We start from the raw sequence: 12933 nt of genomic DNA on the forward strand, positions 1-12933 counted from the left end.
TCCAAACATGCTAAATCCTTCCTCTCTGCACACTGGGAAAGCCCCTGGCTGTCCTCAAGATGAGCAGGAGTGGATTCCGAATAGTCTTTAAGCCTCTTACGGTCGTGGGGACTAGGTCCAGCTGGTAGTCCCCGTCTCGGGCCTTGGTTTTTGCAAAACGGAGCTAATAATCCCTATCATCCTAGTTGATGTAGAGAGGCAATGGAATCAACCGTGAGAAGCACCTGGCCCAGGGCCATTAAATAGTAGCTGCTCTTCTGATGACTGTAAGCATCGAGTGTGGAAGACCGGTGGGTCTACACTGGCGATACAAAGGTGGACAGTGGAAGGTGCCAGGATAGGGGTTTGAGCCGAGAATCCTGGGATCGCTGAGCCGGGAGGGTGTGGCAGGAAGCAAGGTGGCTTCTCAGGAGGGGGTAGTGTGTGAACCGGACTGTGAGAGATGGAACGTGTTTGTCGTAAAGAAGCCACGTGTCCCAGGTGCGCCACCTGAGCGGCAGAGCGCTGATTTATAGAAATTAATTCTCTGGGGGTGTTTCAGGTGAGAAGAAAGGACCCCGTGAGACATGGATGAGGCCGGAAGTACCGATCTGGGCAACAGGGTCAGGCATACAGTTTCTTCCTTGCCTTTTTCTTTCATTTGTTGAGGCCAATGTCAAATGCACAATGAGGTTTTTTTTTTTTTTAATGTTTTTGCTACTTTATTGAAGTGTAACTGACATATGATAAACTGAACATATTTAAGGTATAGAATCGATGGGTTTTGGCATATGTCTACCTGTAGAACCATCATCACAGTAACTGTAAGAACCACACCTGTAACCCCCCAATATTTCCTCCTGGCCTTTTGTAATTCTCCCTCTTTTCTCCCACAACCCACAACACATGGAGGCAGCCTCCGATTTGATTCCCATCGTATAGACTGGTTTGCATTTTCTAGAATTTTATATAAAGGGAATCATACATTATTATTCTTGTCTGACTTGTGTTAAAACTCAGTATCATAATTTTTTTTTTAAGATTTTATTTTTAAGGGGATGCCTGGGTGGCTCATTCGGTTAAGCGTCTGACTTCAGCTCAGGTGGTGATCTCACGGTTCGTGGGTTCGAGCCCACCTTCGGGCTCTGCACTGGCAGTGAGGAACCTGCTTGGGATTCTCACTCTCTCCTCTCTCTTTGCCCCTCCCCTGCTTGCACTTTCTCTCTCTCTCTCTCTCTCAAAATAAATAAAGAAAAACCTAAAAGAAAAAGGTTTTATTTTTAAGGAATCCCTACACCCAGCGTTGGGCTCAAACTTACAACCCCAAGATCAAGAGGCTCATGCTGTACCAACAGAGCCAGCCAGGCGCCCCTTAAAACTCAGTATCATAAGTTTGAGATTCATCCATGGTATTAATATTTATTTATTTTTGAGAGAGAAAGACAGAGTGAGGGTGGGGGAGAGGTAGAGAGAGAGGGAGACACAGACTCTAAAGCGGGCTCCAGGCTCTGAGCCATCAGCACAGAGCCCGACGCGGGGCTTGAACCCACGAGCTGTGAGATCATGACCTGAGCCGAAGTCAGAGGCTTAACCGACTGAGCCACCCAGGCGCCCCCATCCATGGTATTGTATTAGTAATCCATTCCCTTTTATTGCCGGATTATATTACACTCTATGGCTGTACCACACGGTCTTCATCCATTTGCCTATTGATGACCATTTGAATTGTTTCCAGTTTTGAGGTATTGTAAAATGAAGCTGTTGTGAGGGACACCTGGGTGGCTCAGTTGGTTGAGGGTCTGACTTCAGCTCCGCTCATGATCTCATGGTTCATTAGGTCAAGCCCCACATCAGGCTTTGCGCTGACAGCACGGAGCCTGCTTTGGGTTCTCTGCCTCTCTCTCTCTGGGGAGCCAAGATGGCGGAACAGCATGGAATTTTTTTTCCGTCTTGCGTCCATGAAATACAGCCAGATCAATACTAAACCATCCTGCACACTTAGAAAACTGATCTGAGGATTAATACAACGATCTGCACGACCTGAACCACAGAACTCAGCAGGGGTGCGGTGTGGAGAGGTGAACTGGGAGAGAGGGAGGTCACGGAGGGCAGGGAGCTGTTTTTGCTCTGCCTCTCCCTCTCTCTACCCGTCTCCTGCGTGCTCTCTTTCTTTCTCAAAAGTAAATAAACATTAAAATTTTTTAAAAAGAAGAAAAAGGGGCTCAGTCTGTTGAGCATCAGACTTTGGCTCAGGTCATGATCTCGCGGTTCATGAGTTTGAGCCCCACATCAGGCTCTGTGCTGACAGTTCAGAGCCTGGAGCCTGCTTCGGATTCTGTGTCTCCCTCTCTCTCTCTGCCCCTCCCCTGCTCACGCTGTCTCTCAAAAATGAATAAAAACGTTAAAAAATTGTTTTTAAATGCTAAACAAAATAAAACATAAAAAAATCATAAATAAGTAAATATGCTATGAACCTATTTGTACAGTCTTTGCAGACACATATTTTCTTGCTTCCTGGTGCCTGAGTCCTAGTGAGGACTGGAACTCGGGTTCATAGGGGAGATATGCTTATTACTAGAAACTATCAAACATTTTTTCAAAATAGTTGTACCATGTTATCCCCTCACCAACAGTGTACGAGAATTCCAGTCGCCCCGCCTTTTTGCCAACATTTGGCATTGTTAGGCCTTTTGATTTTAGCCTTTCAGATGGTGAGCAGTGATATCTCATAGTGGTTTTGTTTTGCATTTCCCTCAGGATGAATGATGTTGAGCATTTTTCCATGTGATATTGGATTTTATTTTTCACTTATTTATTTTTTAAGTTTGTTTATTTATTTTTGAGAGAGAGAGACAGAAAGTACAAGCAGGAGAGGGGCAGAGAGAGGCAGAGAGAATCCCAAGCAGGCTCTGCACTGTCAGCACGGAGCCTGACGTGGGGCTTGAACTCATGAACCGTAATCAGGAGTCAAATGTTCAACCGACTGAGCCTCCCAGGAGTCCCTATTTTTCATTTGAAGGTTGTGTTATTACAGGGTTGATCTTGATCTCAGGGTTGTGAGCTCGAGCCCCACAGTGGGTGTAGAGATTACTTAAAAATAACAGTAAAATCTTTTAAAAAATGAATTAAGGAGCACCTGGCTGGCTCAGTTGGTAGAACAAGTGACTCTTGCTCTCAGGGTCGTGAGTTCAAGCCCCACGTTGGGCACGGAGCCTACTTAAAAAATAATAATAATAAATTTTCTTAAAAAGATGTGTTATGGAGCACCTGAGTGGCTCACTGGGTTAAGTGTCCGACTGGCTCAGATCATGACCTTACGGCTTGTGGGTTCCAGCCCCGCCTTGGGCTCGGTGCTGACAGCTCAGACCCTGGAGCCTGCTTCAGATTCTGTGTTTCCCTCTCGCTCTCTGCCCCTCCCCCACTCATGTGCATGCGTGCACATGAGCACACTCTCTCTCAAAAATAAATAAACATTAAAAAATTTTTAAAAAGATGTGTTATTATAAACATGCTTAATGTAAGACATTCAACTACAGAAGTATATAAAGTACAAAATGAACATTTTACCTTATTCTCCCAATTTCACTCCTTTTCATTAGCTAACAGTTTATTATATACCCCACATAAACCAGATATAATTGTACACACACACACACACACACACACACACACATCCCCGTTTTATTCTGCAATATCATGCGTAGATTTTAGGCTAAGGGACTGACATGCCTCCTATCATTGAAACTATAGTAACGTCGATAACTGGGAGAGGAGACTGGGGCCCAGAGGGAGGTTACGACAGTTGCCAAGGTCACACAGCTCATAGGTGGCATTGCTTAGACTTGAACCCAAGTCTCTTTGGCTTCATAACTGAGATGCAGGAGCGCCTGGGTGGAACAGTTGGTTGAGCGTCCAACTTTTTTTTTTAAATAATTTGTTTAATGTTTATTTTTGAGAGAGAGAGAGGGAGACAGAGCACAAGTGGAGGAGGGGCAGAGAGGGGGACACAGAATCTGAAGCAGGCTCCAAGCTCTGAGCTGTCAGCACAGAGCCCGACGCGGGGCTTGAACCTGTGAACCATGATGAGATGGTGACCTGAGCCGAAGTCGGGAACGTCCAACTCTTGATCTTGGTTCGAGGTGTGGTCTCGCAGTTAGTGAGTTGGAGCCCCACATAAGGCTCTGTGTTTTTTGGTTTTTTGTTTTTAATGTTTATTTATTTTTGAGAGAGAGAGAGAGAGCGTGAGCTGCGGAGGGACAGAGAGAGAGGGAGACATGGAATCCCAACCAGGCTCCAGGCTCTGAGCTGTCAGCACAGCATTGGGCTCTATGTTGATGGCACAAACCCTGCTTGGGATTCTCTCACCTTCTCTCTGCCCCTCCCCCACTTGTTCTCTCTCTCTCTCTCTCTCTCTCTCTCTCTCTCACACACACACACACACACACAATAAAAAAATAAACTTAAAAAAACCCCTGAGATTCTATCCTCTTACAACCTTAGATTCACTCACTCGTTTATTTGCCCTTTCATTCATTCGACAAGTGCTCTCGGGGCCCAGGCCGGGCACTCCCCTGCCTTTCAGAGCCACAGATGAGCTGAGGAATCAGGTACAGTGACTAATACAATTTAGGGAGAAAGGGGCATGATGGGAGATGTAGAGGGGGCCAGTCCGACCCACTTTTCGGGGTCAAGAAAGGGTCCTAGACTAGGTAACCCTGCAGGGATGTGTGAGGCGCCCACAGGAGAGAGGGTCAGGTTGCAGAAACAGCGCATGTGCGAGAGGGTGCACCCGCAGGGAGCACATCTCTCTCTGGAGGTGGGGTGGGGGTTGAGTGGAGGCAGGTGAGGTGGTGAATGCCAGCCCCAGGCCCTCCCGAGGGAGCCTGGCTCCGTCCTGAGCGTAAAGGGAAACTGGGAAAGGGTTGGAGTCATGATTTTCAGATTCCAGGGCTTTAGATTTTAGTTTCCTTCCGTCCCCATCCTACAAGATTCTTCTGCAAGGAGCACAGTGTCCTGGAGACTTGGAGGCCACCCAGGCACCATGCGCCCCAGCTGTCCCCCCACAGCAGATGCTCCTGCTGCGGGCTGCAGGCTGCCTCCTTGGTCGGGAAGGACCCTATTGCCCCCTGGTGGTGGCTGGGACTCGGCCGTGGAGGGACATTGACTCCCGCAGGGCCTGGACAAAGGGGGACAGGGAGAGGTGGAGATCCACTGGTCCCACTCCTCCCCTAGACCTCCTGTCTCAGCCAGCAATACCTCCACCCCCCACGTGTTGTTCACCCGAGTTTCACTCTCGAGCCCCCTTTCTGTCATTTCACTTCCTCTTTGTCCTTCCCACCCCCGGCAGCTCCCCCTTCCTTCTCCTCCCTCCACCTTTGTCACAGCCTCCCAACTGGCTTTTCTCTGCTGTCCACCCACACCACTACTCTAGTCTCTACACAGAAGCCAGAGTGGTATTTTTTAGTTTATTTTTAAATGTTTATTTATTTTGAGAGGGAGAGAGATCAGGAGAGGGGCAGAGAGAGAGAGAATCTCAAGCAGGCTCCATGCTGAGTGCGGAGTCCTGATGCGGGGCTCAATCCCATGACCATGAGATCATGACCTGAGCTGAAATCAAGAGTTGGACGCTTAACCGATTGAGCCACCTGGGCGCCCCTTTATTATTATTCTTGAAGTAAAAGTTATACAGCAAATTGCACAAATTCTAAGTACATAGCTTGATAAATTTTTGTTTGTAATCATGCATGTAACTCCCACCCAGATCAAGATAGAACATTTCCGGCCCCCCAAACCCACGTGGTCCCCCTCCTTTCCCCCGCAACAGGTAACCTGTATTCCAATCTCAGATCCTTTGGCATGTGTCAAACTGAAAAGAAAAGAAGTCACCATAGAAGTCACACACACTCTTTTGCGTCTCGCTTGTTACAGTCAGTGTTACATTTCTGAGGTTTGACAGTGGTGTTGGGCGTATTTATTCCATCGTGTTACTGAGCTACTGTTCATTTATCCATTCGATCGTTGAGGAGCATTTGGGTTGCTTCCCATTTGAGGCTAGTAAGAATAAACTGCTATGTACCTTTCGGTACAAGTCTTTGGCAGACGTAAAAACTCGTTTCTGTTAGGTACGTGCCCAGATGCAATCCTTCTTCTCTTGGCCGTTCAAATCTCTTGTAACACTTTCAAATCTCTTGTAACTGCATTTTCTGGACGCCTCCTTACTTGATAACTGCCTAAGGACAGAGACTAACACAGCACCTGGCATAGAGAAGCTAGGACAGAAGGAAGGAAGGAAATAAGGAAGGAGGGGAGGAGGAAGAGAGGGAGGAAATAAAGAAAGGAGGAAGGAAAGGAAGGAGGGAGGGAGAGAGGGGGAGAGGGTTCTTGCCTGCGTTCCTACAAAGAAGGTTAGGTCGTCTGATGAGACGCCAGTGCTGGGTTGGGGGAGAATAAGAGTGAAGATTCTAGGGGCACCTGGGTGGCTCAGTGGTTTAAGCATCTGGACTCTTGACTTTGGCTCAGGTCATGATCTCACGGTTCATGAGTTCTAGCCCCACATCAGGCTCTGCGCTGAGAGTGCGGGGCCTGCTTAGGATTCTCTGTCTCCCCCTCTCTCTCTGCCTCTGCCCCTGCCCTGGTCACTATCGCTCTCTCAAAAATAAAGAAAGAAACATAAATAAAAAAGAATGAAGATTCGAGGTTTTAGGAATATAAGGTAAAGGGAATGATAAACAAGTAACATACTAGTCTAGGGTGCAAAATTTAAGGGCAGCAGGCTGGGAAGGGGGTGCCAAAACCTCAGTAATCAAGACAAATAACGGTTTAATGAAGTATTTTTTAAGTTTTTTATTTATTTTGAGAGGGAGAGAGCAAGTGAAGGAGCAGCAGAGAGAGAGAGGGAGAGAGAGAGAATCCCAGGCAGGCTCCACATGGTCAGTACAGAGCCAGACACAGGGCTCGATTCCACAAACCGTGAGATCATGACCTGAGCAGAAATCAACAGTCAGAGGCTTAACCGACGGAGCCATCCGGGCGCCCCCGAAGTATTCTTAAATAAAAATTAATGCCAAAAACTCCATGATGAATAAAATGTCAAAAATGTAAACAAAACCAGGACCTGAGGCAAGAGGAGAAATACCAGTCCCATCACCCTGGTCCTGACCCTCAGGATCCTGCTGTTCCTCCTGTCCACCTGCAGGTGGTAGGGTCAGCATCCTTTTAGCAAATAGTCTTTGCTTGGCATGTGCTTTCTGGATCTGCGGAACTGCGTAGTTAAATCCATGCTGACCCGGCTGGATGGGCATTCGGTGAAACTGGGCAAGTCCCTTCCCCTCTCTGGGCCTCGATTTCCTATCTGTAAAGGGCTGGGAACTCAAATCTCATTTCTAGCTCACGCTTCTCAGCCCTGAGTTCTCATTCACCCTCACTTCTTCCTGCCTTGCCATTGGGAACGTCAATTTTGTTTTTTGTTTTTTGTTTTTAATGTTTATTTACTTTTGAGAAAGAGACAGAGTGCAAGCAGGGGAAGAGCAGAGAGAGAGGGAGACACAGAATTCGAAGCAGACTCCAGGCTCTGAGTTGTCAGCACAGAGTCTGACGCAGGGCTCAAACCCGCGAACTGCGAGATCATGGCCTGAGCTAAAGCAGGAGGCTTAACTGACTGAGCCACCCAGGCGCCCCCGGAATGTCATTGTTTTCAATTTAGAACCGAGTTGTGGTCTCTTTTTTTATCTTCCTCTGGTTGATTGAATGCTCAGCTACAAGAAACCTGTGATTTTTCTGAAGGGCAGAAGCTCCATTTTCCAAACCGTTACAGCCTTCCTAGTGTGGATAGCACGGTACGGGAGCTCACTCAATGCTTAAATAACATTTTTTTCTGGTTAGAAAGTTATTCGTATTTTTCCTTCTTTAATCTGTTTATGTGATAAATTAAGCTACGTTCCTAATGACAAAATCTCCTAATCCCAAGGGTGGGAGTAGGGACTCAAAAGTGAAAATGATCTATAGTTTTCTTTTCTTTTTCTTCTTCTTTTTTAATTGTGTTTTACTACTAAGGTAACGTGAGCAAAATGGATTGTGAATTCTATATTTTCCCAATGGTTTAGAATAGTTTAGGGGCACCTGGGTGGCTCAGTCTGACTTCGGCTCAGGTCATGGTCTCATGGTTTGTGGTTGTGAGCCCTGCATCGGGCTCTGTGCTGATGGCTCAGAGCCTGGAGCCTGTTTCAGATTCTGCGTCTCTGTCTCTCTCTCTGTCCCTCCCCCTGCTCGCGCTCTGTCTCTGTCTCTTTCAAAACTAAATAAACATTAAAAAAAATTTAGAATATTTTATATAACCTCAGAATAATCTGATCTTTAAAGGCTAGATGGGGGCCCCTGGGTGGCTCAATCAGTTGAGCATCCAACTTCGGCTCAGGCCATGATCACATGAGTGAGTTCAAGCCCCATATTGGATTCTATACTGACAGTGCAGAGCCTGCTTGGGATTCTCCCTCTCCCTCTCTCTTTGCCCCTCTCCCACTCACACACTCTTTCTCCAAATAAATAAATAAACTTAAAAAAAAAAAAAGCTAGGGGCGCCTGGGTGGCTCAGTCAGTTAAGTAACTGACTTGGGCTCAGGTCATGATCTCACAGCTCGTGGGTTCGAGCCCCGCATCAGGCTCTGTGCTGACAGCTCAGAGCCTGGAGCCTGCTTCAGATTCTGTGTCTCTTTCTCTGCCTCTCCCCTGCTTGTGTTCTCTCTCTCTCTTTCTCTTACTGTCTCTCAAAAATAAATAAATATTAAAAAAAATTTTAAAGTATAATTCCTTGGGGTACCTGGGTGGCTCAGTCGGTTAAGTGTCCAACTCTTGATTTTGGCTCAGGTCATGATCTCATGGTTCCTGGGATTGAGCCTTGTGTTGAGGTCTGAGCTGACAGTGCAGAGCCTGCTTGGGATTCTCTCTCTCTGCTCCTTCCCTGCTCCCACTGGCTCGCACTTTCTCTCAAAAATAAATAAATAAACATTAAAAAAATATTTTAGAGAAACAAATTGTATCTCATAAGATTTAAGACATTCTTCTACATAAACAAAATCCCATTATCCCAAAGAAGGAAGTTCTATTATCCATCCAGGAAGAACTGGATGTAATAATATCTAGCACACTGTGTATGTTCAGATTTCTCTAACTGTGCCAATAATGTCTTCTTAGCTGTTTTCTTTTTCCCTTTTAACTCCAGAATCTAATCAAGAAGTTTCCAGTGCATTTGGTTGTCACATTTCTTTAATTTTTGAATCTGGAACAGTTATGCCTCCCCCCTCCCCCCTTTCTTAACTTTGATTTTTTTAAAGATTTTATTTAATTTATTTTTTTAAATAGGCTCTCCACATCCAGTATGGAGCCCAATTTGGGGCTTGAACTCCCAATTTTGATATCAAGACCTGAGCTGAGATCAAGAGTCTGACGCTTAACTGGCTGAGCCAGATTTTATTTTTGAAGTTTATTTATTAGGCCAGGCACCCCAGATTTTATTTTTGAAGTTTATTTATTTATTTATTTATTTATTGAGAGAGTGTGTGTGTGCATGCACGCGTATGAGTTGGGGAGGGGAAGAGAGAGAGGGAGAGAATCCCAACCAGGCTTTGGACTCCATGCTGAGCCTGGCTCAGGGCTTGATCTCACAACTGTGAGATGTGAGATCATGACTGACCTGAGCTGAAGTCAAGAGTCAGACGCTAAACCAACTGAGCCACCCAGGCACCCCCTCCCAGAATTTATTTTTAAGTAATTTTTTTTAATGTTTATTTTTGAGAGAGAGAGAGAGAGCGCGAGAGAGCGGGGAAGGGGCAGAGAGAGAGAGAGTGAGGGGGAGACACAGAATCTGAAGCAGGCTCCAGGCTCCGAGCTGTCAGCACCAAGCCCAATGCAGGGCTCGAACTCACAAACCGCGAGATCATGACCTGAGCTGAAGTCGGACGCTTAACCGGTGGAGCCACCCAGGCACCTCAAATTTTTTTAAGTAATTTCTACACCCAATGTGGGTCTGGACCTCACAACCTTGAGATCAATAGTCTCATGCTCCAGTGACGGTGCCAGCCAGGTGCCCCATGACTTTCACCTTTTTTTTGAGTCCAGGTCCATTGTCATGTAGGATGTCCTACCATCTTAATTTGTCTGTTTCTTTAGGATTAGATTCAGGTTGAACATTTTGGGCCCCAATACTACGCAGCTGATGTTGAATATTTTCCATCACATCATCTTAGGAGGCATTTATTTTTTTATTGTTTTTTTAAAGTTTGTTCGTTGGGGCACCTGGGTGGCTCAGTCAGTTAAGCCTCCGACTTCGGCTCACGTCATGATCTTGCGGTCCCTGAGTTCGAGCCCCACATTGAGCTCTGCGCTGACAGCTCAGAGCCTGGAGCCTGTTTCAGATTCTGTGTCTCCCTCTCTCTCTGATCCTCCCCCACTCATGCTCTGTCTCTCTCTGTCTCAAAAATAAATAAACGTTAAAAAAAAATTTTTTTTAACATTTGTTTATTTATTTATTTAGAGAGAGAGAGAGAATCCCAAGCAGGCTCTGCACTGTCATCAGGGAGCCCGACTTGGGGCTCGAACCCACGAACCGTTAGATCGTGACCTAAGCTGAAACCAAGGGTCAGATACTTAACCAACTGAGCTAGGTGCCCGGGGATGCATTTAATATTAGTTTGTCTTATTATTATTATTATTATTATTATTATATATTTTAAAGTTTATTTCTTTTGAGAGAGAGAGAGAGAGCACAGGGCGTGCGCAGAGAGAGCAGAAGAGGAGCAGAGAGAGAGAGAATCCCAAGCAAAGCAGGCTTTGCCCTGTCAGTGCAGAGCCCAAACACAGCTCGATCTCACAAACCATGAGATCATGAGCTGAACCGAAACCAAGAGTCAAACCAACTGAGCCACTCAGGCACCCCTATCATTATTATTTTTTTAAGATTTTATTTTTAAGTAATCTCTACACCCAATGCGGGACTCAAACTCACAACCCAGAGATCAACAGTCATACGCTCTACTGACTGAGCCAGACAGGGGCCCCAGTTTGTCTTACCATTGACCCAGAGTGTTTTAGAATGCAATCTCTTTAGTTATCTTTCTAATCTCTTCCATGATTCTTAGTCTGTTAAAATTTTCAACTTCTTAGGTCAATTTTGATAGTTTATATTTTGCAAAAAAAATCATCTATTTCGTTTTGTTATTCCAGCATATTACCATATTTAAAAACAATAACATCCACATCTGTGTTTCTATTGCCTTCCTCATTCCTAATGTATATTTTTGCTGTATCTCTTTGCTTTCTTTCTTTGGACTTACCTTTAGTTAAGATTGTTCTCATTTTGGTGCTCCTGGGTAGCTCAGTCAGTTGAGTGTCAGAGTCTCGATTTCGGCCCTGGTCATGCATGATCCTAGGGTCGTGGGATCAAGCCCAGCATTGGGCTCCATGCTGAGTGTGGAGCCTACTTGAGATTTTCTTTATCTCTCTCCCTCTGCCCCTCTCTCAGACTTGTGCACATTCTCTCTCTCTCTCTCTCTCTCAAAAAAAAAATAATATAGATATATATCATTTTATTTGTCTTTTCAAACCATTTTTTTTCTTTTCAAACAACTTTTATTTATTCTTTTAGTATTCCCCCCCCCCATTTCATTAATGTCAGCTTTCATCTTATTTTTCCCTCTCCTTTTTACTGGTTTTTCTAATTTCTTAGGTTGAATCTTTAATTCGCTGATTTCCAGTGTTTTATAAATAAAAGCATTTAAGACTATTTTTCACCTGAGTACAACCTTAACAGTGTCCCATGGGGTTTTATTTATTTATTTTTTCAATATATGAAATTTATTGTCAAATTGGTTTCCATACAACACCCAGTACTCATCCCAAAAGGTGCCCTCCTCAATACCCATCACCCACCCTCCCCTCCCTCCCACCCCCCATCAACCCTCAGTTTGTTCTCAGTTTTTAAGAGTCTCTTATGCTTTGGCTCTCTCCCACTCTAACCTCTTTTTTTTTTTCCTTCCCCTCCTCCATGGGTTTCTGTTAAGTTTCTCAGGATCCACATAAGAGTGAAAACATATGGTATCTGTCTTTCTCTGTATGGCTTATTTACTTAGCATCACACTCTCCAGTTCCATCCACGTTGCTACAAAGGGCCATATTTCGTTCTTTCTCATTGCCATGTAGTACTCCATTGTGTATATAAACCACAATTTCTTTATCCATTCATCAGTTGATGGACATTTAGGCTCTTTCCCATGGGGTTTTAGTAGGGAGAATTCTTTTCCTTCTTGAGATATTTTAACAACAAAGGTGTGCTGGATTACTTGTGTACTGAAAAATGAAGACAAAAAGACACAAAACCCAACCCCACCATTGTCCAATTATAGCATTGCAGGATTTCTCTGCTGCAGTCGGAGGGTGAGCTGCAGGAATTAGGAACGGTGATGGGCACAGAAGTAGGAGAGGGTTTGGAGACAGGCACTCTCTCAGCATGATGAGGTTCAGAAGTTGGGTCACAGCAATAGCACTACTAGGAATTTAGCCAAGGGATACAGGAGTGCTGATGCACAGGGGCACATGTACCCCAATGTTTATAACAGTGCTTTCAACAACAGGCAAATTATGGAAAGAGCCTCCATGTCCATCAACTGATGAATGGATAAAAAAGATGTGGTTTATATACACAATGGAATACTACGTGGCAATGAGAAAGAATGAAATCATGCCATTCGCAGCAATGTGGAAGGAACTGGAAGGTATTATGTTGAATGAAATAAATTAGTCAGAGAAGGACAGATATCATGTTTTCACTCATATGTGGATCTTGAGAAACTTCACAGAAGACCATGGGGGAGGGGAAGGGGGAAAAATAGTTACAAACAGAGAGGGAGGGAGGCAAACCACAAGAGACTCTTAAATACAGAGAACAAACTGAGGGTGGATGGC

The sequence above is a fragment of the Panthera pardus genome, unplaced genomic scaffold, assembly GCF_024362965.1.
Source record: "Panthera pardus isolate Hobbes unplaced genomic scaffold, ASM2436296v1 HiC_scaffold_20, whole genome shotgun sequence".
Lineage (NCBI taxonomy): Eukaryota > Metazoa > Chordata > Mammalia > Carnivora > Felidae > Panthera > Panthera pardus.